The 25601-nt window shown below is 35.5% G+C and overlaps 1 protein-coding gene across 1 annotated transcript in view; it reads right to left on the bottom strand.

Annotated features, from left to right (window-relative positions):
• The window catches only part of FOXP2 (forkhead box P2), a 403901-nt gene that overhangs the window by 316201 nt on the left and 62099 nt on the right, over positions 1-25601 (bottom strand). The gene's annotated exons all lie outside the window — the stretch shown is intronic.

Below are 25601 nucleotides of genomic sequence, written 5' to 3'. Positions count from 1 at the left end.
CTATTGACTCTGTCAGGCTGGTGGAACCAATGCTCCAAAGAAAAGAGGTGCAGCCCCCATCTGCAACACAGCTTGGGGCAGACACCTCTGTGTGCTCTGTGTGCTCACACATCTAGTGCTGTGCAATGGCAGGTTCTCCTCTCTTGCCTGTACATAATCTTTTTCAAGTGTCTGCATGTGACAATGGAGAATGTCTCAACCTGCTAGTTAGTACATATCACCAGCCACTATTGAATCCTTTATAAATCATTTGCAACTGAAATTTTGGTCATAAAAACCTTTTGCTTACAATCACCACAACTCCTGTTTTCTTAAAAATACTAGCAATAACAGGTTTAATAAAGCACAAAAATGTGCTTTGTTGCTTAGTGACCTATTATATAAAGACTTTCAGTCTTTCTCTAATTATTTTATGTGAGTTGACCATTCTCAAGATAAAAAATTCTGGGTAAGAAGTCAGCAAGAAACACTCTATTCCTCTAAAATAAGTTTCCACTATTTTCCATTGAAGAAGAAGCAACAACTGCAGTGTCTGCCACAACATCTTTGCAGATTCTGTAGTGTTCTCAACAACTGGAAATATGACTGTAGCAGACACAACCCAGACAGAAAAAATTCCCAAAAGTAATCCAACAAATTTCAAGAACTTTCATGGACAGACCTTTATCACCTCTGCTTCCTTCTTCATTATTTCATGTAATGTTTTAAAATCAGTTAGGACGACACAATCTCAGGGATGTAAATACTTTAATATCAAAACCAGTCACCCTTGGTTGAACACACCTACAAGTGGATTTGAGTCAAATGTCATTTAGCCTGGATGATAACCATGTGTCTGAGGACAGAGCAACACTGCCAGACACACTCACTGTAGCTCTCTGCTGTGCTGGCTGGAAGCAGAGCCCCGTGCACACAGACACTGCACCACAACACACCAACAGCTCTGGTGGTTTGGCAGTACCTCAGAAGTGTCAGAAACACTCCCCATTGTCAGATGATGATATCCTACACATAGTTCAGTGATTAGGGAAAGCACATAGACTCTGATGCCAACCAACTATCCCACCATGGGCTTTTCAGCTGCCCTTTCAGTGCAAGAGTACTAAAAGTTTAAGATTTCCAAAAACATTTCCACTTTGACTGGTTTTTTTATTTGAAACTCGTGATCTTCTTTTTGGAATACCTTATTTTCTGATTGGCAATATTTATTAAAGATAGAGAAAACCCCTAAATGCATTTGCATAGACCTTTCTGTGACACAGAGCTGGTTTCTTGTTCTCAGTGGCTCTTAAAAACTTTTAGTGAAATCTAAATTTTTTCTACATCAATTTTTAAATTCATTTCCACTGCCACATACTCACAGATCTACAGAGTGGCTCATAAGCACACAAATTTAGGACACTAGAGAGAAATAGATACAGTAGTTAAACCTTCTCTTTGGTAAATTTCTCCTGTTCAACACAACAATTTTATTTAGAAACTTATATAATCCTGACAATGCCGCCTTCATGCACTAATTTATACAAAAACTTGCATAGGAAATTATTGCAAAAATATATTTAAACTGCAATGCAGTATATTCTACAGTATTTAATTTCCCCAGATTCTCATAAGATTTCTGCATACAGGCTTCATTCTCCAGTCATGTTACAGGTAATTCAGAGTAAATTAAAAATTAAACATTTTAAAAAAATATTGTAACAGAACTGGGGAATTCTATTGTTATGCACATCAAATGAAAAGTCTCCTCCTTAAAAATGCATAAGTTACTAACTAACTAGTAACTTACTACAGAGCAAATAAGTTAACTGCATATTTACTGGTTACTCTGAAGTATATCTGTGTTGGTCTTTTAACTTGATTGAAATGAATGCTTGTATTCAACTATTAAACCTTCCTTTTCTCTAATGAAATCAATATTTTAAAAGTCCATAAAAGACTACAGAGAGATCTGCTGTTTACTAAATAAGGCATTAAAAAAATGCCAGATTCAAAGATGCATTGTAAAGCACAAGACAGAGCTTGTGAGGACTTCAATACAAGAAAGGCATCTGTCAGGAAGAAGAAAGTAAAAAAAAAAAAAAAATCTAGCAGCATAGTACCATGGAATACTGAAATGATAATTGCTTTCAGTTTGAAACACGGGATGTGGTATCAGGGAAAAAACACTCAGGTAAAAATGTTTCAATGCCCACTAAAAAGTAAATAGAGTTTTTCTTTTCAGTAAACAGATAAATGTTTCATCTTTTCCTTGAACATTCCTGCTTTCTGTGTTTATTTGTTTCTAGTTCCACTAGCATTTGTATCCATTTTTCCTTGTGTGACGGCATACTAAAGAACAATTTTAGAAAAAATTTAAAAAGACAAAAAAAACAAAAAGAAAGAAAAATCCATGAAAGAACACAATGTTAAGAAGCAGTAACGTTTAAAAGAGAATCAAAGGAGAGGAGAGGAAAGGAGAAGAGAGCAGCTAAAAAGACTGAAAAAAGATAAAGGGCAAAGGATTTAAAAATTAAACAGAAGGAAAAAGATTAAAGAAAGAATGGCAAAAGGCAATGCAAAAGGATTTAAGAAGCCAGTATAAAGAAAAGACATTCAGTTACGAGAAAGGAATAGCAACTACTAGAGAAAAATACTTGAATATAATGAATCAAAAAATGGAAAGAAGTTAGAAATTAATTTTAAGAAGACAGAAAGTTAGAAATCTTTTTTTTTCCATCCATGAAATACATACACAAGATTCAGTGAAATTCTAAAAGTCTGTTTCGATTATATACACTATCATTTAACAATTTTTCAGGTTTAGTAATTTTAATTACATGAAAATAAATACAAAGTTATGCAATGCCAAGTATTTCCTAAGCAGGTGTTTATGCATCATGTGCAAAGTTGAGAATAAAATGCATTCCTATTTAACATAACAAATCCTTTTCTTTACATTAGTAATTGTATTAAAATTCAAAGAATTTGCCTGTCTATATGGAGTTTTAACATCATTAAGAAGATCATTAATAGTTTCTGAAGGGTTAATAAAAGCTTACAGCTGCTTCTTTTGCAGCCATAAGCAGCGTATTGCAACCAGTTAAAGACAAAACTAGAGCAACCAACAGATTGACTGGACTTCACAAAACAGAATTAATTTATTATTAATGTTATCATCTCATTAAAAACTTCTAATAAATGTGTTCTTGCTATAATGAAAATATTTTTTGTCAGTAAAAAATACAAGGATACAGGAAAAATGGAAGGAATGTAACTTGGAGTGTAGGAAGCACAAAGAGTTTAAGAGTAACACTCTCTTTTGAACATTATATATTAGATACATTCTGATTATTTTTATTTTTATTATTTCTACCATATAACTTAGAGGATTAATAGCTATTCATTTCAATATTTACTCCACATAACTAATTTTTTTCTCTAAACAAGTAACATCCCAAAGCCAGAAAAGTTTTGTCATACACAGCCTGCCTTTAAAGGTATTGATTTTATTCCATCCCTGGTTTATTCATTTATTTATTTATTTTATTGTATTCTACTCCCTGTTTTCTTAGAAAAAATAGAGATTTTCAAACTTTAGTTCTCTATACTACTTATCATTTCATATACCATTTACCTCTGTACTATAACGTTTTATATACCACCTACCTCTTTTTTTATCAGCACATGATACTATCTTTTTAATCTCTACCCATATGAAATAATTTCCATACCTCCAATTATTTTCAGTGGCCTTTGCTGGACCTTTTCTGTTCCTGCAATATTTTTCATGAGATGAAGCTAGCAGACTACAAAAGCTACTCAAACTGAAGGGATAACATCACTTTATTTAAATGTGTTCTAATGCTTGTGGGAATATTCTCCAAAACATCCACAATCTTTCCTTGTTGTTTTTGGTTGTTTTTTTTTTTTTTTTTTGGTTTTTTTTTTTTTTTTGGTTTTGTTTTTTTTTTTGGTTTTGTTTTTTTTTCTTTTTTTTTTCTTTTCTTCTCCTTTTTTTTCTTTTTGGACATTACAATATATAATGAACAAACATTTTATGTGAACAGAACAAAAAAACACCTACGTGTCATTACTTGGTAGGAAAAATTTTAATGCACAGAAGCAGTCCAAGCTCCCTCTCAGCATGTGTTGCCATTTTGCACCACCCATTGTTACTTGCCTACTGTGCTGAAAACTGATCATTAATGCAACTTTTTGTTTATGCATTCCACAGGACTCTGTAAACCAGGAAGGTAATATAACCTCTTCCACTAATTATAAAATATCCTTTTCAAATCTGAAGATCTAAGATCAATCAGTTGTCCTTGTTTTACTGAACTGATGCAATCTGAAAGGCTGGATGCACATAGTAATTATTTACACAAAACACACTGGATTTCCTCAGCCATAATTTTTCAATCTTTGTAATTTGTAAGAATTAATGATACTTAAAAAAAAATACTACTAAAATAAGGCTAAATTTGTTTATTCAGTGCAGTAATTTCCAGGTTTACTCATTTCTTTCTTATTACTTAAAGATTTATTTTGACATTTTATGCATAGCCTTGGTCAGTTATTTTGTTATGAAAATGAGGATAAAGAAACCATTCCACACTATCAATTAAAAATAATTTTTCAAAAACCCCAAAAATAACCACAATAAAGATCCTCCAGCTGAAAATGACACTTTTTAACATCTGTGCCACCAGAGACTCCTCTAAATGTTTTTTACTCTAAAACTTACAGCCCCCTTTATCTCTCCTTAGACAGAAGACTTTGCAAACCAGGACATTCCCAACAGATAACAGCACAACTTTCAATTTGGTTGACAACTTTCCATAAACAGTAACTTTGAGCTTAAAACTATAAAAAATGCTGCAAAATGTGCAATTTAATCACATGAACCCATGAGACAACAGAGATGTTCCACACAGTGCAATCAACAGTCCAGTGTAGAATATTGTTTGCACACATCCAGTAATTCTGGGCTGCAATGTCCTGTGAAATTTATTTTACAAGCCTAATGAACAAGTGTTTTTCATTTCAGGTGACTGGGGAGATTAATTCAACTATGGCACATGAATGACTTCATCAGCTATACAGAAATTAATTCTCATTCTTCACATAGCTGATCTTGCATGCTCCATTACTTGGACCCCAAAATAAAACAAAGTCCAGGAAGAGATGTGCTTACAGTGAAACAATATGTGAAGTATATTCCTCACAGGACTCTTTCTGGAGACTCTATTTTTAAGACTAGCATAACTTTATATAATATCCTTAGGATGGATCGCCCTGGATCAGGGAGCCAACATGCAAAGTCAGTGCAACAAGTAAGAAGTTTTTCAGGGATTTAATTCAGCATGCTTTTGTCAACTAATACAGCAAATGAGCTATATAAAGCATTGATACATACATCAAACCATTATTCTGGATTACATCTACAAAGACTGTGCACTTCAAACTGATACAGGATAGGAAATTAGTTTTTCATACACATCTAGCCAGGCTACTGGTATGAACATGTTGTATCATACCAAGTATCCTTCCAATTACAGCTACATAACATTCTCATTTTACATTTCTGAAATGTTCTCAATGAATTTATTTTCTGTATATATGAATCCAAACTTATATTTTACTAGTGTGCGATATCACACTGTTGCAACATCACAATACTGTCACTTTTTAAAACAAGTAAGTCAGAAAGAAGGTTTTTTTCCTCATATTTTTGCAGTTCTTTTTCTAACAATTTACAACTTCAATATATAGCATTTACTGAAGGACTTTACAGAAACCCTTAAATGAAAACTTTTACATTAATTAAAAGCAATGAAAGATGCATCAAAGAGATGCTGAACACAATAAAATGCTGTAAAATGCTCTGGAACAGTGTAAAATTTCACAAAACAAAATAGGACAAAATTTAGAGAGGGTGCCCAAGATGAGTATTAATAGAAACACATGGTTTGGAGTCTTATTTTTAAAACATAACTGCAGCTGAGAAAAAGGAATGCAGTAAAATATCTGTGATAGCTCTGTAAGAAGGAAACTCAGAGTAGCTGTATCCTCAGAAATGGTGAGTTTAGATGTAAAGGGAAGAAATGAAAGAGTAACTGCTGCAGCAGGTACAGCCCAGGACAGCTTCTGTGAATATAGGCTGTGCACAAAATGGACTGAGAAGGAATGAGATGCTGAGGGAAAATGTGAGAAAGTGGAAACATGAGATTAGAAAGCAAGCAAGTATGCATAATGGGACAGCTTCAAAGTTCAGAGGCACCACACAAATCTGTGATGGTGGCAATGTGACTGTCTTTAGTAAGTCCAGACAGATATTATTATTATTTATTTTACATTATGTATTTTCAAGGTTTTGTGTACCTAAGGCACAGAAAGCAAAACAACTTTATTTTCTAAATGGAAAAACTGTATCCTACAGAAGCTACATACAAGATATAGCTTAATTTCTTAAAGCTAAAATTAGTATTTTAAAGATTTTAACTATTAAAAAACTAACTGAAGTGGCACCAATTAAGTGATCTTGAAGAGCTATGCAGTTTCAGGTGAGGCACATGGGCAGGAGGGCACCAAGCCTGAGGAGGTTCACCCTACCCAAGTTCCCATCAGGTCATGGACTTTGTAAGGAGGGAGGAGAGAGAGATTTCAGCGATACAAACCATGCAGCCAGCACAAATGATGGGACAAAAACTATCTATGCTTCAGAGCAAGTCTTCTTAGCTTCAAAATTGTCTCTGTCCATGACAGAAAACAGAAGGACTTTGGAGTTTTGGAGCTGTGCAACAACCTACAGCCAAAACTAATAAACCCCTAGCAAAAGCAAAAAAATCTGAGAAAGACCATGGAATACTTCACCAAAAATCCTATTAGGGCACATAGCATAAAAATAGTCACATCACCTCCTGTTAGATAAGCAGGAGCTTCAGACAGACACACAGTGACAATCAACACATTTCTGGAAAGTGACAGAGCTGCAATGTGATGTAGGAGCTGGCAAATTTTCCAGGTTTGGCCCACCAGACAAGGGAGTTTACCTTTGTAATCAGGGTTCTCCTACAGCAAAGCAACACAGAGTGTCTTGTACCATTTGCAATTCAGCTAATGCAATAAGCTTACAAACAACTACAGGATCCAAAGGGATTTCCCTTTGCTGTTTTTTACTCTCACCATCCCCATGTGCTTGAACAATGCTATTCCTCAATTTTTATTTCTCATATTAATCTCTACTTACATTAGTAAGTACTAATAGGAAAGAACAAGAAGCAATGAAATTTGACATGAGCTTTTAAGTGACATTAAGGTGTGCCACATTTCTATATGGCTTATTTCCAGTAACTTTTCGTACAGGTGAAACACAAAAGGAGAGGGCTGAGAGTATATAACCAAATGGTCTGGGCATTACTCTGATGCTTTTTTTCCTTGAAAATTCAAATGATCCCTGCAGGCAGCCGACAACTGCTAGAACTGTGGAATGTGCTCTTTGAACTGTACAAAACCCTTCAGCCTTTTGTGCATTGCTGCAAACAAAAACTGCCAAGTGCAATTATTTCTCAAATTTAATGTTATGGAAGTGTTGCACCATTTTTTTCACAGCTTCAAAAACAGCTCCAGAAAAAGAAAATTTACAGAAGTTATACATTGCATTTATCACGTTTTGTAAACTGATACAAATGAACCAGTCAAATCCCAAAGAGTGCCATTCTTTCTTTGGTGCAATGACGATTATATTTCTATGGAAAGAAAAGAAGGAGTACATGGAAGGAGTCCTCCCAAGCACAGTTTTTCATCCTTTAGCCTTTTTAAAATGAAAAAAAACAACCCACCAAAACATACCACAAAACAAACCACAACTTAGAAGCAGAAAACCACACTGAGAGAAAGACAGAAACTTGAAAATTCTCATTTCACTTCCCCCTTTTATTTATATTTATATAAATAAAATATATTGATATAAAACTATTTATTTGTTATTCTATATTAATATAGAATTTAATATATTTATATTTTATAGATATTGTATATATTATATTTATATTATTTTAATTTTCTTAACCTACACTGCTGTATCTAGAGTTCCTACAAATACTCACATACTAATTTGGTAAAAACAAGCACAGCAATTCAGATATCTTGCATGCATCTGCAGTTCCATTAAGAACTACCTACATTTTGAACACACTTCTATTCAACTTGTTGAACCAAAGGCAGATGAACCTTACTCACTTGAGCAGAGACTTACTCTGTAATAGGATTTTACTACTGACCTCAGCTGTATCTGAGATTCTTAAGCTAAAGATGACATTGAGGCATAACCAACTGCTGTGAAATAAAAGTTTCCACATCTGAAATAAATGTTACACAACCATGAAGACACCCAGATTCTAAACAGTGTTTTTTGTTTGGATTGCAGTTGGGCCTTTCTTTAGAAAAGCAAGCTATTTAGTTCCAGAGTAAACTTCAGTACAATTCAGACTTGAGGTGGAGAACTGTCTACACACCAACAAAGTCCCAAAGCACACCTAAACTCCAAGGTCTTGTCCAAGATCCGTCGCCCACACCCACACATTAAGTTAGCCACAATATCCTGTTTCATAGCAGGAGAAAGGACCTGCAGCCAGATTCAAGCTGTGAAACAGCTGAGCAGTAAGAATGCAAAGTCCAAATGCAATCCTTAACTGATCCAACATGAAGATGAGCCACTGCCCATTGCATGGCAAAAATGAACCAAAATTAAAAAATATAAAGAAAATAAAAAAGAAAAAGGAGCTCGACTCTTTAGCTTGATCATGTGGACAGAATGGACCAGATGAAGGCATTTAATAGACTTACAGATTCTTCAGATTTAGTGAGGGCCAAGAATTAGAATCAAAACATGTGTCTAGCATCTCCTGCTGGTCGCTGCATCTATGTGGAATCAAGGCACACGCCAGTGACAGTCAGCAGCCACCTCTTGCTGCATTCCTGCAGGTGACAGGACAGACGCCCACTCTGCAATGGCAAGACACACCTCAGCAGCAGAACTTGCTGTGCTGTCACCCACTGCTTGATTCACCAAGGAGCTTGTTCAGTGGTGCACTCTGTGACATGGTGTCACTGAGTTCTACAGATGCTATAAAAGGGGTGTCCAAAACTGTGACACCTTACTTTCATTTCAGAATTAGAAGAGAGGTCAAGAGTACTGCTTCAGTACTGGTAACACCCTACTGAACACCTCAGAATCACAGAATATGTCAAGTTGGAACCTTGACATCTCCTGGATGCTATTCACGTGTTTGCATCAAACACAGATATGTCTGCTATTTTAAAAATAAAACATTAGGTTTGGTGGGTTTTTTTAAGTTGTCTTTGTGGTAATGGATCTTGGTCTAGATTCAGTGTTAACTCAACTTATACAAACACCAAAAACCAGACCACAGAACTGCCAGTGATGAACATAATTGCATTAAGAATGATGTGGCCTTCAAGAGCATGGTTAACCAAGCCAATGCAAGCAAAACTAGTAATGGAGAAACTGCAATTAATTTTGAATTAGAGAGGGCAATGGCACTGTTTCTCTTTGTTGATCTTTCCATAGGACAGGAAAAAGCACAATAATAAGTACATTCATGGGGTTTTAAAAGCATTCCATGTAAAAAGCAACAAAACATAAAGTACATTCATTGCAGCCTGAGTGAGAAGACTGAAATGACTGAATGAAGACTGTCCTGAGGGTGGCACAAGAGCTAGGCATTTGATGTGAGACACACAGTTGTTCTTTCTAAAAAGTTACCAAGTAAAGCTAAAAAAAAATCTGGCATCACAGCAACTGCTTACAAGCACTACAAAAGAAACAAAACATCATGAAGCTGTGTGAGATATCTGGAATTAGGTTTGTCACCCAAAGGGTCTTTGGGCACTGGAACAGGCTCCCCAGGGCAGTGGTCACAGCACCACGCCTGACAGAGTTCAAGAAGTGTTTGGACAATGCTCTTGGGCACATGGTGTTACTCTTGGAGATGTTCTGTGGAGGGCCAGGAGCTGGGTTTCAATATTTCTGGTGGATCCCTTCCAGCTCAGGACTGTTCTGTGATTCTATGAAAAACATACTATTTTGATATGAGTTTCTAAAATCTGTTAAAAATATAAACCAAAAGAAATCATTACCTTTGATATTTTTAAGCTTTTTTCAAACAAATTAAGAGGAACATCTCAAAGTCTTACTATTCTTTTGGCATTTAATGGTATAAGACAAGCAAATGTCAGGATTTACAAGAGCAAAATCAGTAGAAGGGCTTGTTGAAAACAATCTTAAAATAGGCACAATGAAATTATTTGTTGTGAAGAAAAGCACTTAAGTAGTGATTTGCATAACATCAATGATGTCTCATTTTCAGGATGTAACAAGATTTTTTCTAGATTCCTTAAATGCATCTCATTGCTGACATCACTAAATACCCAGATGCCACAATGGTAGAAATTGTTTACACCAAGAGGTGCTTTCATAAATTGCTTATGAGGGAAGAATCAGAAAGGTATGTGAGAAGCAAACGTAAGATAATCTGTTCCTCATGACTATTTCCCCAAACTTAACAGAAATTTGCCTGATACCAGTCATTCCTCTCTTGACACAAAAATTTCAAACTTGTCAATCTGCATGGAAGCATCAGTGTAATGCTGTCTACCTTCTGCACTTCCTAAAACATGACTGATTAAAAGAAATCTGAAAAAGAAATCTGCCCTTGGGTTAAGGAGTTTAATGCCAAACTTTAGCCCAAGGCACATTTCAAAGCTAAAATGTTAATCCTTGGGTGGGAGGTGCTGGTGCTATGTTTTTGATGATTTCTTGTTTAGAACATTTGTGATACAAGTGTCTGTAATCTCCTAACAGGAATATTTTCTTTCTTCAAATTTCAGGAGGAATGGCCTGTTGGAGTGTCTGCTCCTGCAAGTAAATAAAATTAACACAATGGGTTGCCCATAACTTTGGTACTGCACTGGCTAAAGGGTAGTGGCTATAGCTCTGATTGAGGTGAGTTAATATTGTAAAAGACAATAACCAGAAAAAGAGAACTCCAAACTTCTACTATGACCTATAATAAAAGAATTCATTAATGGTCTCTGCATTCCAGATATCAAGTCTTGTATCATCTTTCTGAATTTTTCCCAAATGAAAAAGCTAGCAAAGTCCACTAGAAGCTGGCCAAATGAGCAACATATCTAATCTAGAGGAAAGTTAAAAAAAAAAATCAAAGAATATATGAACTAGAGTAACTATTTCTGGAAGGGGCCCTCCACCTAGAATAAGAAAGTAGAAACCAATCAAAAATTTAGAAAATGCCTTCAGATCCCCTGATAACAAAACATAGTTATTTCAAAAGGAATTAGGCCCTCTCCCTTGCTTTGTTTTTATCTTACCCTACAAGCCCCTCCCAGTCCAAGTGTATTTCTCTTCTGCGGGCTGTCAAGGTTGTCATGAAGAGGGCCATGTGTTTTGCAGAGTTGCTGAAGTTCAGATGATTCATAAATTAGAGAGAGTTTAAGGTCAGAAAGGACCATTAGATCATCAAATCTGACTTCCTACAATATCACAGACTATAAAATTTCAGACAGTTACCTTATTATTGAACCCAAACACTTACAGCTGATTGAAGAATAAATTCTGTTTCAGCTAAAACAATTGTTTCATGACACGCTTTCTTTTTCTGTACTAAAGAGCTCTCTAGAGCACCAGATATTTTCTCTCTGTGAAGGTATGCTGTAATTAAGTAATTTCTCAAACATCTTTTTGATAAGGTAAACAGACTGATCTTAAATATTTCACTGCAAGGCAATTTTCAAGCTCTTAAATCACTTTCATAATTGTTTCTGGCACCATCTCTAATTTTCAAAAAGGTTTTTTTCTTTTAGATGTGGCCAGAAGAAACATAAGCTGAAATTCAGTCTGTTTACCAGTGCAGTAAAAAAAGATAAATTCACATATTTGCTGTCATTTGGTTCCTTGTACATCTAGCACAGTCCTTTATCTGTTGAATAGCATACTGAGTTTTCTCCTTTCAGGAAAAAAATAATGAAAAAATTATAGGGGGGTTTGTGACCAAGTAGTACAAGTAAATATCAGCAGAACTTGGCAATAACAGAGAACCTTAACTATCTGGTCATCTTTTTGGAAAGGAGACAGTAAGATACAGGCTATCCAAATATGTGTGAGCAACCATTCTTAGTACAGAAACTGAGGAAAAGACTCAAAGCAAAAAATGTTTTAGATTATACTTCCACCTTCAATTCACTGGAAATGTGAGAATTGAGGGCACCTTGGTTGAAAGAAACCATAACATGAGAGAATTCTCATTTCTAAGGACGGGAAGGAAAAGGGAGGCTAGGAGAATAAAGTCAATGAAGATTACAGAAAAGGACTTGGATAAATGAATTGGTGGCCAGGATCCTGTAAAAGGTAACTCGAAGGGAAGAAGAAAGAGTTCAAGAGAGATCACAGTTCCATCAAGAAGTAACATTTACAGCATAAGAGCAAACTAAGTCAACGTGGAAAAAGGCTACATCATAAGCTATTCAAGGGCCTTCAACTCCAGGAAAGTAGAGGTCCATGAACACAAGTATGTGAGAGAGAAAAACATGACACTACAGGGATAAAGTCAAGAGGGCAAAAAACAGAAAGTGAAATGTAACTTAAAAAAAATTAATAGCAAAAAAAGCATTTTTTACATACCTTAACAGTAATAGGAAAATTCAAGAAAGAGCTAATCAGGCTATTTGCAGAATAATCAGACATATATTTTGCTTAGTCTTTCATATAACAGACAAATACAATCTTATCACTAAAACTAGTGACAAAAGGGACAAAAAATTAAGAGTAAAACAGGGAAAGCAGATGACGAGACACTGCAATAAATTAGATGCTGTCAGATGAGTTCAGCCTAACCAAGCTTACTTATGTTAGGTAAAAACACAATGTTGGCCTGTGCTGTAAAACCAGCAGAATAATGCCAAACTCCAGTATTTCCAATGCCTGACTGCACTGAAATTTCATTTATCTGTCATCTAAATCTATTCAAAAGCAAATCAGTGAAATTTTAAGAGTTTAAGATATCTTTATTTTTGAAATTTATTCAAATCAAACCAGTGACTCAAATCAAACCAGCGACTAAGGCTGCTGTCCCTTATTGTCATAAACAGCTGCATTACCTCAATAGGTAAGACATTTACCTACAGTGCAAGGGACTCTAAGACAAAAAATTGAAACTCCCTCACTGGCATCAGCAACTTTTCAGAACTCTAGAGAATGGATGGAGCTCCAGAAAAATGAAGCAGGAAAAATACAGTCCATGTCATAAAAAGCTGAAAAAAGAGGAGCTAAAAATTTATAAATTTTTCTATTAATTTCAGTTTCCGAAATATTTTTGAGAAAACAAAGACCAACAATACTTTACGTTTTTCTTTACAACAAGAAAATAAATACTTGTCAGTATAGTTTTGTCATGATGAAAATTTGGCAAGTCAATTAAATTTCTCCATCAGTAGAAAAAAATCATTTTTTTAATGGGAAAGAAGCAGTGGATGACACATAAAAAGAAGGGGATTACTCACAAAAAGAAGCAAAGGAAACAAAGACTAAATTAAACTATTTTAAGGCTAATAAAAAAATGTGTTCAAAAATTTCATATAGAGACTAGGAATAAAGGATGGATACTATGAATGGAGCTCAAGAGGGGTCCATCCTGGTCGTGTGTGTTTTCTTTTATAACTTGGTGAAATACCGTTCATATAGAAACTGTACTTTTAAAATTTTCAGATGATGCTAAGTTTGAGGAAGACAGAAAAATACTGGTCTTTCCTCTGTGGGATACACTAAAATTAATAGGAAGTACATTTAAAGATGTACACACATGAAAAAAATATTTTAACCATTTTGATGAGCTTTTAGGAACCGTGAGTTAGTTCTGAAGTAGGGGAACTCACAATTACACCAAACCCATTTTAAAACACACTTGACTGCATGGCATCACAGAGCAACACTAGCTCATTCCATGTTCTGTGCTTAGACCTATGTTTTGAAATATATCCCATTCCCTCCCTAACTGTCCTTGTCTTTTCAAGTCTGCATTAAGTGAGACGTAACAGAGAGTCACAGACACAGCCTGAAAGGTGTCAGCTGCTCAGTTGTGACCATCCCACCCTTTGAACACATTGTACTACCAGATGTTGGTGATTCGTGGTGATAACTGCTAGGACAGAGTGAGCCAGTGCTACCACCAATATTTCAGTACTCTTGGCATAACTGACAGGATATTTTAACTTGCTGGGATATTATCTGTGAATTTTCTTGGAACATATGGACATCGCACTCATCCCACCCATGTAGCTGAATGCAGCCTTTATGAAAGTATGCCCAGATGTGAGGGCTTCAGGTTACCCTCACCATCTACTCCTGTTACTATAGGCCCTGTTAAAATTTCTGTCCCCATCTTTATTGCAGGCCCCCTTGAAGAACAGAAAGGCCACAATGAGGCCTCTCCAGGACCTTCCTTCTCCAGGCTGAACAACCCCAGCTGCCAGGGCTTTTCCTCATAGCAGAGGTGTTCCGTTCCTCTGGTCATTTTTGTGGCCCTCTTCTGGACAGGCCCTTGTCATTCCTGTGTTCAGGACCCTAGAGCTGGATGCAGTACTCCAGGTGGTGTCTTATGTGTTCCCCACAAAGCCACCAGACATGGCTCAGATGGCTGGTGCTGCATGCTGTGCCAGGACAGCCTGCAAGAGTAGATACAGCTACTGTAATTGTGCTGAAATAACCAAGTAAAATCACTGATGTATTAGAGACCCATGAGAAAAATGTTTGGACTGATGGACTGATGCCCATTTAATTGAGGCAGCATAGAATACATTGAATGAATGGTGACTATTTGCTTTTAAAGCAATGAGAAGTGTATGTATGTGGTTAATAAAATAAATATTAGAAAATATACTTTTCAGGACTGTAGAATAGAAAATTTTAAAAATATGTTACACAAGTACACTAGTGAAGAATTTAGTCAAGGCATCTCAGAAGACAAGAATAAATATATAAATTGATCAATTAAAAAAAAAAAAAAGCCACTGAGACCTAGACTTATAATATTTGTTATTCTTCTTCACTGAAGTAAAATATCAGCAAAAGCACAAAATGAAACTAAATGGATCCCTATTTTCTTGCATATTGAATTATAGATGATCTTTACCTTCTAAGGTGAAATTGCTTCTTTGTATTTCCATAATCTGATTCTATCCTGATTGTCTATTTGATCTTTAGCAGATCATGCTAAACAAGCAGAAGAAAAAAATATTTCTCAATGCACAGGCTGTGAAGGTATTAAAAACTACTGCTTCTGGGTTTCATATCCAGAGGTTTCCTAGAAACCCTCCATTAGTCTGTCCATCTTTGATGCATATGTAGTGTGGTCAAGTTAATGCTGCTATTGAAACCTAGAATTTTGCATTTCTCATACAAAAACAAAAATGCAAAAAAGCCCAAATATTGCATCTACAGGAGGTTTTTTGCATTTAATTTCCCAGGTTCCTTTTAGGGAAAAAAAGGGAAAAAGTCCTTAAGGCAATATAAGCACTTAATCCAACTCAAATACTAAAGAGGACATAACCTTTTAAATCATCTTAAATATTTACGATGCCATAAGCTCTTAAACTTCCTGGAATACTTAGCCTTCCTTAAAACCTCACAGTACTCAAAGTCCCTTGAGCAACGTAAGCACCTAAACTACTTCAAATCCTTTCAAAGGACACAACCTTTAAACCAACGTTGTGTCTAATTTTTAGAAATATTTTTGTTTCTTCGGGCACAATTCTACCTGGTGTTGTCCACAAATCATGTAACTATTCAAATACTATTCACATGCCTCCATTGACACAGTGCTTCCATCAGATGGTAGGCCTATGTATGGAAGATATAAAGCACCCTGACAACACTGGGAAAGTCAATGCAAGGAATGGAAAAGATTCCCTTGGTTCTAAACCTGGCCAGCTTCAACTTCACTGAAAGAGAAGTAATAGAAACACAAGACAGTCACCAAAGCCTTTGCAATATCTTGTTCACATCTTTACACAAAGCCTGTCAGTGACTCAAACTAGATTCATAATATTTCCCCGTTAGCTTAGGATAGTAATCAAGAAATTGCAAAAAATTGACATCTTCGACAACAGCAACAAATGTGTGGGAACCCAGCAGTAAGTCCTAGGAATAGAGCCAGAGTGCAAGCCACATTTAAGTACTCAGCTAACATGTAACAACCACACACTACTTCAGGACTTTTAATTCTTCAGGATGGTGTCACTTCCCTGTTCATTTTCTAACCTGATTTATCTTTTTAACAACTGTTTGGTGAACTTAAGTCACTCTGTTTCTTTCCTCCATAAGCTCTTTAAGATAGGTCTGGAATGAGCCGAAAAACATTTCAGGGTAAAACGACCTCACACAAGTGTGAGAGGCAAAAATTCTTCTCTTTGCAGAAATCCCAGTTCAGGCTTTCAGTGTTTCCTATAGCCTAGGAAAGGAGTAATCTGTGTTCCACTTTAAGGATTTTACTTTTGATTATATGAGTGAGCAGAGCATTAAGGGAAACTTAGTGCCACAATTGCTCTAAATTAATTGAGAAAAATTATAAATACTTGATTCCTTAAATTTTTAATTTCACATGACAAGGAGTAAATAGTAGGTCAGTCAGGTTGCTTGTCCATGGGAAGCAAATAAAGATATCCATCTTCCAACCACACTTGAAAACACATTTGCCAAACTTCTGCATGGCAAGCAAGGTTACTGAATCTGCAATTATTTTAAAATCATTTTTATACTAATCATAAGCCATGCCAATAAAAGTGCTGTATCCATCAATGAGTAAAATATTTGAAATATGCAGATCAGCATTAACAAATTTACTGTTATGCTGACATTTCAACATCTTGAAAATCTGTTTGGGACTGCTCCTACAGCTCTATAAGGCAATGGCTTAAGAATTTTGTAGAGTCTGTGTTTATACTGAGCCTGGTTAGCAATTACAATGTTGTGCAGAACACTATAAAGTCCACTTTACTATTTTTTAAAATTCAATTTTTACTTTGATCATCTTATCAATGAAATCAGTTGGTGTTAAATATTGATTGCCTTATCCTATAGTAGCTGATCTAACACTACAGAGAGTTAATGGGTATTTCATAACTAATGCCTTCCTGTAATCCAGTTGATCTCAAACTGGTTTCCCTGAATTGTTACCAACCCTTCTTTTTCTCCTTTTCCTTTGTATCTTCTTACACATATTTACAAACGGCCTATTTCCTACATCCCAGGTTACCCAGTTCCATCCATGAGCATGAAAAATGCAAAAATTATCAGCTATTTACATAAGCACAATCACATAAAAAATAATGTTAAAATGAGTAGAAGTTTAAATTGTTAAACAGTGGACTACAATGGAAACATATGCTGGTTTTTGATAAACATGGTAACATAGCATTTGGATTTTGAGCTTTGGCACTTGGGGCACTTAGAAGCATCATCTCACTAACTCACAGCGTGCGACCAAAGTAACTACTGGCTGAGTTTGAAGAGCACAGGAATGGGTTAAGTCATCCTCTCAGCATGTAATGCCATGGGAACAGGATATTGGCTGATGCACCAAAAGCAAAGACTTTGATAGCCAAGAGCTCATAAATCATATTTAAATGCCCAATGAAGAAGTAGAGTCACATACACACCCACATACAACTTATTACAATACAGAAACTTATAAAAGATTACAGTGAAAAGATTATCAAGTTTGGTTTTCAGTATTAACTTCCATTTTTCCTCCTAGCTATTGATAAACAAGGTATAACTTCATCATTGATTTTTTTAATCATATAACCATAGAAATGGCAGTTGAAAATTACAGCCCTCCACTGGTCATCTAGTTCTCCTCTTAAGATATGTGTTCAGTCTCCCTTAGACATTTGAATAAAGAAGGTGAGATCACCTTCTTTAAGTGATAGCTTCAATGGAAACAGACTAGGTGAAAACAGTTTTTCCTTCAGCACAGTTTTAAACACACAAAATGAAAATATCCCATTTATCATAGAAGTATATGTGATTATGAGAAAACATTTTAGTTATAGAAGATACCCCCTACAATTACAGACTCTAATCTACTATCTGAGAAAAAAGTGGAAATATTATATTACTCAGAGACATGAAAGGGTGGGGTTTTTTTACAGACTTACATAACAAGGATCCCCCATGGTCTTTTATAACTAAGAAAACATCAGCATTAAGAACAAGTAGAGCCAAACAAAAATGGTCCTGCACAACAGAACAGCTGGAGCTGAACACATTACACACATGTGGCATGTGCTTCAAGATACTTTGCTTTGTACTGCTGCATAGGTTTGGTCCATTCTTCAAACACTTTGCCCTTGTTTAGCTTCATCATCAGGAAGGTTCAATGGGAGGCTAGTCTATGATACTTTTCAAGTACAGTCCTGATTTGAACTAAAATACTAGATGCTGCAGAAGCCAATTAATACTAAGATGGCAATCATTCTTGTCCTATGTATAAGACCACATTATTTTTGTTTTCCATGGCTAATTTCTTTTGCTGTGGCAGATTTATATCTTTTGTCTCTTTAGAAAAGTATTTTCAGTCATATGGAGGAACTCAGCTTCATAAGCCAACTCAAGAACAGGAGCAACTAATTTGCAGACAATGAAGAGCTTTGTAATTTAGCTGTAGGGCTTCAAAATGAATTTCTCCAAAGACACAGGACGTCTCAACAACAAAATACCCAAAGGTTTCTATTTCATCATGAATTGTAGAGGACTTTACAGTAATGTATGCATGTTAGGGGATTTAGAATGATAAATTTCAACATGCATGCATCAAATTATTGCAAAATCAATTAAAATTTATCTAGAAAAATTTGATCAGTCACTGATTTTTGCAGGTCAAAAATTAGAAATACATCCTGTACTAACATATGGCCGGGGATTGCTCATATGAGTGCGCAGTTTCAGATAGTCCATCTGGAGCCCATCTCCCCCATGTTTAACATCTTCACCAGAAACAAGAACTGAGAGACAATGACCTCTTGGGGGAAGGTTGATGACCTTGATTCTGCTCTCAATAATGTCTCAGAAACCATTTATCATATCTTGCAAAAATACAGGTATAAGATGCACCCTGAGAAACAAAATACCATTTAACTGCTCCACTGAAGAGCTCTTTCTCCCTAAAAGACCTGATGACAGAGCATTTTTTCCCCTGGGCTAAGATACCAGCTAAAACTGTGATTCTTTCTCTGTCAGAGTAAAATTAGGAGAAGGAGGTGGAGAGAAAGGGGATCAAATTTTAGCTTTATTCCACTGATGCTGCCGCCTGTCAGTAAAAGATGAAGGTCTGAAATCCCATCAGTCTGGATTTGCAGATCTGAGGAGGAAGAATTAGTATTTTTCTGTTTTTGCAGAAAACTCCTTGATGTATGGCTTCATTATTGAATGTTAACAGCTTGGGTTTAAATTACAAATGAGGTTCTATTAGCATAACCCGTACTTGGTTTCTATTTAAAAATATGATTTTCGCCAAAATTGTGTCAGCTGAGAACCTGCATGTTTTCATTTGTGGCTACAGATAAAGGAGAGAAGCAATTTTATATTACACTAACTCAAAATATGGGGTTTAGAATGGAAAAATATTAAAGAACACTTTTAAGATACTACTGATATCTCCTTCAACAGGAGGGACAAGAGGTGGTCTTTAGGAATGATGTACCAAAGGCAGCCATAAACAGGCAGCAGTGCTGAAGGGGCAAAACCCAAAATGTCTTTTACAATTGTCTCTCCGAAACAATTTTCTAAATATGATTTTTTTAAAAACCCTAAATTGTATCATGGAATAACTGTTTAATTAGCTTCATGTGTGTTTTCATCAAAACATACTACACAGCAGATGGTTTCTGCTCTTTTACTTTTCAACTATAGTGTTTGTGTCTTGCCCTTGAGAAGTTGTTTTTGTCTAATGCATCTCCTACTGATGTTTTTAACACATAAAAATAGGCTGGTTTTCTGACACACACATGCATCAGCATATCGGAACTTATGAAATTGTTACACTAAATGGCCAGGTTCCAACTGCACTGTTTGCACAGTGTTATCTTCTGTAATATTACGTAGCGCTTCAAGCTGTACAACAGCAGAGATCCAGCAGCCTGAGCCAACTATCACTGCAAACAAGCAGGCTGTTTGGGATGATTTTGGTGTTGGAATGCTTATGTTGGAGTTACTGTTTGCCCAGACTAAGTCAATCTGTTTCTCTATGTCTTTTGAGCTCCATGTGGAAAATACTGATACTTCCTGAATTACCTGTGTGCAGGAAAGGTACAGTAACCAACTTACCATAAAAATGAGATGGTGTTTCTTCATTCAACCCACCCAAGTCTTAGCAGTGCTCCACAGGGGGATAAGATAATATTAATTCATTGATATTGTCTGTAAAGTTCTTTGAAATCCTCAGATGCAGTGGATTATTAATATTATTATGACTTATGCCCCAAAGTATCTCACCATGCTCTGTTAGCTGTATACAAGAATCCCTTCATTACCATCCAAATGCCTCTACCTCTGAAACATAACAATGCAGATGTTTGCCAACAGACAATAATTCTTTATAAACATTTACTGATCTTCTATGAAGAATATTCTCTTACATTAAAAATGTATGTTTCACACCATTTCCAGTTCCTGAACAGCACAATGCCAGGGAACTGTAACTGCAACTGCATGCAGGACACCAGACTCCATAAAAACATCATAAAAACTCCATAAAAACATCATTTTAGTAAAAGGCATATGCTTAAGCTGGCATCCTTACGTAGCCCATCACCCAGCTTTCACTCACTTACACCACAGGAAAGACCTCTCAAATCAAAGTAATATGACTCTACCTCTCATAAAGTAGAAAATGAATGAAATTGACAGTCAGAATGGCATAAGGTCCAATCAATTGATGCTCTCAACCAATTCAAATTAGATTCCAATTGGAATCTAATCCAAAATCCTCTAAAGAGATCTTATATAGGCTGAAGAAATGAAGATATGCTAGCAAAAACTTTTGTTTTCTTTCTTGTTTATCTGCAACCTGAGATAAGATGCATAGCACATAGGTAGTTTTAGAACAACTATCAACACATATTTATATTTGCTAAAAATGTCTGCAAGAGTCAGAACATATTTCCCTTTTCCCTATTTGAAAATTCTGGTTGCTTTTAAATTTTAAATCAGAATAACAGTATGAAAGGAACTTGATTCACTTTCTGCATGGAATGGGATTGAGACCATGTGAAATTTTCTATTATTAAAAAGCCCTTGCTGACTTAGATGCCTATGCTGTGGAAAATACTTGTTCTGTTAACTTTGATGCAGTCATTAATGTGTTTCTTGAACAGATACTCCTCAGGTTTCTATACTCAGATTCATTCACTGAACCCAGATATTCTCAGCCTGTTGGATCTCCTCAGTTTAACCCTCAAACAGGGTCAGGACAAAGTGTCATAAAATTTACAGTTCAATAAAAATAGGCACAGTTCTTCAGTACTCAAAGATACGCTGTTTAGTGGCATCTTGGCTGAACTGCCCTTTTCATTTTCTAAGAACTAGGGTCTTTTGGGTTTTTTGTGATAAAGCATAAAATTCTATTGAAAAGTAAACATTCTTAAAGTTGCAGAAGGATGGGAATAATACAAACCAAATCCAAATAAAGTCAGACAATCTTATAGGCTTGAAAAAAAAATAAAGCCTATAACACTTGTTTCAAGTACAAAGAGATGGCTTGCCAGCTTTGGTGAAGCTTTGTGTATTTACCAGTGAGAATCTTGGCCAGCAAGTAATGGTGCGACAGTGTTTCTAAGGGAAATATTTTGTTCTTGTTTAGAACACATAACTTAGTGATACTGGGATACAAACATTGGTGAATGTTATTTTGTGCAAATATTAGAAGGAGCAACAGAGAAAGTAAGAACAAATTACTAACATGAGCTTTTCTCCATTCTCGAAGCACTTTCTTTAGGCCAATTTCCAACACTCATAAAAAAAAACCAACAAATTGCTTCCTCAGCCAAATGCAGATTCCAGGAATCAGTATTTGCTGTAGCTTTATGCTATAATACATGCATGCTGCTACTGTGCAATACTGAACTAAATGTATCACTTTAAATAACAGTAAAAGGATGGAAACAAAATGAAATATACACCTCTAATACAAAATGTAATATTCAAAGCAAAATTATAAATGAGAGAAAAATTTTATACACCCCAGTAAGGGTTAATCAGTCAACCATGAGTGGAAGTACAGAAACAGTGCTTATCATGAGCAGTCCTGTGCATTTCTGAACAACAGGACAAGAATAACTGAGACCATCTTTGAAGCATATTCAACTGCTGCCCATAGTCTCATCACAGTGATGCTATAAACATGTATGAAGCAAGTCTAGCCCTTCCAGGTAATAATTCAAATACATGGCAATTAGACATAAAAAGACATCTGATAATAAATTACACCACAATTTCTATGTCATATGCCCACATTTTAGCTAAAAGGAAATAGAGCCAGCATAGATTACTTCTAATGCTTTTTAGACACATTCAACCATTCCATGGCAAGAAAGTGCTTTCAGTCCTTACCCATGAAAAGTAGGACTGAAGAAGGTGTTATATTATCCTGGGTTAGCCAATGCAGTTGCCATTACTCAAGTATAGACAACAGTTTAAATTACTAAGGAAATCTAAAATACTTCAATACAAATGGAAAACAGCATTTCATCACAATCTCATTTAACAGAACACATTATCAAAATTAGCTGATAGTAGAGAAAATTGTTTCAAATTGGAAAGCCACCTAAATTCTTGCTCTTAAATTAACTGAGAATGCATTTTTGTCTGTTATATTAGCACCAGATTTTTTCAATCTTCTGTTGTAAGCTAAAATGCCAACAATGCCAGAATCTCACAATACATCCCTTTTATTGCCTTACTAGAAATTAAGTAATGACATAGAGTTAAAACATTCGCATTTCTTAACCTAGAACCCAAATATCAGAAAACACCCAAAGTCTATACATAATTTGGAGTTAATATTAAAATGGCATTTGAAATTCCTTGTTTTAATGGTTTCATACAATATCTAAAGAGATATGGAAAATGTCCTTTTAATAAGCTTGTACATATCAACTTAACCATAAAGAGATAATTTTTAGAATAATTTTGTTTACTAGTATGAATGCAGGATACTTTTGTGAATGTTAGCGATAACATTTTTGCCTCTTAAGTCTCAAATTATGCCACATGAGAAGGAATGTATCTGTCTTAATGTTTAATAGAAAAGTTAAAAGTCTAAATTTGTGCCAGTCACCTCAGGTTGCTTTTATTGTGAGTGACAGGAAACAGACATCTCTAAAGAAGGAATTGTCTTATCTAAAGACAGAAATAGAAAGAGGATATGGGAATCCTCCCCTGGAAGTCTCCATCTCTCTTCACTGACTAAAGAAGCCTATGGTGACCAGCTCAGATTTATACCACCTATAGGTTTAGATGGCTAACATCATGGGAAATTAATCCCATTCTTGACACCCTTCTCAAATAGCATTTGGGAAAAGTAAGCATAAAATACAGAAAACCAGAATTACCAACAAGTGTAAGAATCAAAATACACTGTCCCAGAAAAATTAAAAAAACAAGACCCTTTTGAAAAAGCAGGGGATCTGTAAATTTGAAATGTCATACAGTGTTTGATCTCCAAGCCAGGACAGACTCAGTCATTTCTAGAAGATTAAGAATATACAAGGACTATTTTCAGAATATGCTGACAAAGTAATATGCCTCTTCTGTGTATGAGTAAGCAGCAATTTTCAAAAGCTTATAATTCAGTGCAATAAGGACAGACATTCAGAGGCATGGTAAAAGACACATCTTATAACCCATTAAAGCTTCCCTTTCAAATTCCAAGTCCTTGCTCAAAAGCAAGGAAGAGGTCATAGACCTTTTTTTAGACCGTTTTTTTTTTTCCATTTTCAGGAATGATAAACCCATCTCACAGAAACTTTTGCAAAGACACTCAGGCTATAGCAAAACTGTGGGCAAAAAATGTCTGCCAAATTAATCAAAGTTAAAATTCAAGAAAGCTGACATTTGAAGAGGAGAGTCCCTTGCTCCTAAGTATTTCAAAACACAAGGAAGCCCCTCAATCACATATTCATAGAAGATAGAAGGCTATGTTGTCAAGTCTCACTGTACATTTGCCCAGTTTTTATACATTTACATTGGCATCCTCTTTAAGTATGGACTGTCCCAGAATGGTCATTTGCAAGTAACTGACAACACAGCTTATAATGAAATTCTTAGGTCACTTTACAGGTCTCACTGACCTCTAAAATCTTCAGGAAGACAGCTATTTTATATTGTGGATTAATGGAGCTCACCTGCAAGAGTTTCTTCCTAGTTATGTCTTTTTTTTTTTTTTTTCCAAGCACAAAATGGTACTAAAAATGTATTATTCTTTCCATGGATCAAGTGAAAAAGATGCTATTTTCAAACATCTAAAATCCCCATCATGTGACTGTTCACATCACGTGAAACCTGGTGCTAATTCAAAGCTAAAAGATAATTTCACAGGCTTCAATGTGATTTTCATAGTTACAATCACAAGTCTTTAAATATAACTTAACACATTTTAGAAAGCTTGCAAATTCTGCCATGTCTCGTTTTTGCCAAAACTTAAGTAAAATACTAAACTGAATAACTAAATACGTCAAAATAGAAAATTTTTTTTAAATTATTGTCAAACATAAAATAGCATAATATTTCTGATTTTGCTTACCTATAAATATCTCCAAAATCATGAAATAACTGAGATTAGAAGGGACCTCAGAAGCTCATTGAATCTAAACTCCTGATCAAGCAGGGCCAGATGCAACAGGCTGCTTGTCCATTTGGGTTTTGAGTATCTCCATGGATGGAGATTCTATAACCTCTTGGGCAAGCCTCTCCAGTGTTTGACCATCCTCAAGATAAGAAAGTTTTGTTTTATACTATTTTTCAATGGAAACATAATTTAATAATCTGTATGTAGCTTGTACCCACTGCCTGTCATCCTGTCACCAGGTGTCAATGAGAGAAGTCTAGCTCTGTCTTTTTTACACCCTCCCATCTGGTATTTACTGTGAGAATGAAATGTTACTTAGTATTTCACTGTTCAGGAGACAAGGATCTTGAGCCTAAATTAGTCCAACCACTAACCATTCGATATCACCCAACCCACACGTCATGTTTGGTGCTATACCAAATCAGGCTGCCATCTTCAGAATTCAGAAATTATGTATGCATGTATGAATTACACAGCATCATGCCTGCACTATAAATCACGACATGACACCTGCTTACTTCCTAGCCACTTATGACCGTCTACTGGTTTTGGAGAATTTAATTTACAAGGGACACAAAAGACAGCACTATCGCAGTACGAAATGCACAACAAAACAACAGTTCCCCATTAGATAATAAGTAAGGGTGCCTCACATATTTTTTAACTCTTATAAATGGCAAA

This window comes from Vidua macroura, chromosome 5, assembly GCF_024509145.1.
Source record: "Vidua macroura isolate BioBank_ID:100142 chromosome 5, ASM2450914v1, whole genome shotgun sequence".
NCBI lineage: Eukaryota > Metazoa > Chordata > Aves > Passeriformes > Viduidae > Vidua > Vidua macroura.
Note: the sequence above shows the minus strand (reverse complement) of the source record. Positions and strands in the feature narration are given on the sequence as shown.